Source organism: Petaurus breviceps, unplaced genomic scaffold (genome assembly GCF_028583685.1).
Source record: "Petaurus breviceps papuanus isolate PSGF00001 unplaced genomic scaffold, PetGlider_PUasm1.0 186, whole genome shotgun sequence".
NCBI lineage: Eukaryota > Metazoa > Chordata > Mammalia > Diprotodontia > Petauridae > Petaurus > Petaurus breviceps.
This window is the reverse complement of record NW_027185798.1, coordinates 37,680,681-37,683,257: the sequence shown is the minus strand read 5'-3', so window position 1 is coordinate 37,683,257 and position 2,577 is coordinate 37,680,681.

Genomic DNA, 2,577 nt, shown 5'->3' with positions numbered 1-2,577 from the left:
TATAATGGCTGACTTTTACACCATATAATCATCTTGTAAAGGAGGCAGTGGAAATATTAGTTCAACAAACATTCAGTGTGCCAGGATCTGGGGCATACAAAGACAGGAAGAACCATAGTTCCTGCTGTCCAGGAGCTAACAGTCTACTGAGGGACAGACCATGTAATTTGATGTGAAAGTAGAGAATAATTTGATGAAGGAGAAAGTGCCGATAATGAAGGAGACAAGGAAAGGCTTGGTGGAACTGAGTCTAGAAGGAAATTGGGAATTCTGAGTGGTGCTTGTGCACTCTTGGAATTCCACACAGCCTGTACAAAGGTAGAAGGTGGAAGGCTAAGTTCAGGGAATGGCTACTAGATCACTTGTGCTAGAAAAGAGAATTTATGAAGGGTGGGTGTAATGTGGAATAAATCTGGAAAGAGAGACTGGATCCAGAGTGTGGAGAACCAAAGAGTTTGTATTTTGTCCTGAAGATAATAGGGAGCCACTGAAAGTTTTTAGTAGGAAGTAACAAAGTCATATTGGTGTTTTGGGAAGATTATTTTGGTTTCTCTACAAAGGATGGAGTTGGAAGAAGGGAGATTGGAAGCAAAGAGACTAATTAGGTTACTGTAGGCAAGTACTGTTGGAGGCTTGAATTAGGATGGTAAATAGAGAGGACATGGATGCAAGAGACATCACGGGGGTAGAATTGACAAAACTTGGACAGATTGAATATGTAATGTTAGGGATAGTGAGAAGTCAGATGACTGAGTTGGCAAACTAAAGTGATTGGAAGAATGGTGGTGCCATTGATAGAAATACAGAATATTTATAGATCTAGAAGAATGTGGGGTAGGGAAGGAAGATAGTGAGTTTTGTTTTGGACATGCTGAATTTGAGATGCCTACCAGATGTCAATTAGGAAATGTTGGATAGGCAGTCAGTGATATCTGCTAGATAGATGGTAATCTTGGAGAGAACTTCAGTTGAGTGACAGATTCAGAAGTCAGATTTCAAAGGGATTGAGAGATGAAATAGTAAATGCAATGAGTGTAGACAGCTTTTTCTAGGAGTTTGACTATAAAATGGAAGAGACACAGAAAATAATAGCTCAAGTGGATGGCAAGGTCAAAGGAAGGATTTATTTTTAAGGATGGGGGAGACTTGGACATATTTGTAGGAAGTAGAGAAGGAACCATGATTAAGGAGTAGAATACAAAGAGTATTGAACAATGTAGATGGTGGGAATAACCCAGAGTTGGGGTTTGGGAAAGAATGACTGGTTGTAGAGTAAGGTAGAAAGAGAATCAAAATTGGAGGATTTTGACTAAAGAATCAAGACAAAAAAAAGAAAGATTATGAAGTCAGAGGAAGGATAAGGGACTGGGAGAGCATGGAAGGAGAGCATAACTGGATACTGCAGTGAAAATGAAGAATAGGTAAGACAGAATCATAGAGTTAAAATATTTACAAGAGATGGTGAGCTCAAAGTATAACTATCCTTATATATGACTAAGCTGGAGTGAAAATCATGAGAGTTGAGACTGATGACCTGGTAGGCCATTTGAGCAGGCATCAAATTCTATGTTAAAGTTTTCAAGGATAAGTCAGGAAACAGGGAGAAGAGGAAGTGACTCAGTGGCTAGAATGAAGGACCTGGAGTTATGAAGAGCTGAGTTCAAATTCAGACTCAGACATTTACTATCTGTTTGACCCTGGGCAAGTCACTTCACCTGTTTACCTTAGTTTCCTCAACTGTAAAAAAAAAAAGGGATAATAAAAGCACCTACTTCACAGAGTTGTTGTAAAGATAAAATGAGACAATTTTTGTAAAAGCACTTAGCATGGTACCTGGTACATTGTAGTAAGCACTACATAAATGCTTATTCCATTACCTTTTCTTTGAGAAAAAAAAAGAAGAAATAACTTGGGATGCAGTAGATGATTATAACTAGATTGGGGGTATTTAAAATGGATGAAGTAAAGCTCAAAGGAGGAGATATTATCAAATAGAGATTGTCAAAAAGAGGAACTGAAAGTGGCAGTAAGGAACAATGAATATGCCTACTATTACTTAGGCCAGTTTGTCAGGGTAGAAAGAGAAGGTACACCCTATACTAGGAAGAGTACAAGAGATGTAATGTCTTCTGGAAGAATTTAGATTTTCCTGTCTGCAGGAAGACAGGAGGACTGTGAGAGGAGGAAGTCTAAGATGAAGGGAACAACAGAACAGAGAACACAATGAAAGGGTAGGTCCTTCCAAGGAAACTGAGGCTCAGAGAATGAAGAGACTTCCCCAAGGTCACATAGCAAGTAAGTAGGACTCAAATCCCAGTCATAGGGTAATAGAATTTAGAATGGGAAGAAAATTTAGAAATCATCTAGTTCGATTCTCTAATTTTACAAATGAGGAAATTGAGGTCCAGACAATTTAAGTGACTTGTTTAAGATCATATAGGTAATAAGTAACAGAGCTAGAATTTGAACCCAGGTCCTATGTCCTCATGCTTACTATTCTTTTTTATAACATGCTCTTATGTTTTTGATAATTAGAATCTCTCTCTCTCTCTCTCTCTCTCTCTCTCTCTCTCTCTC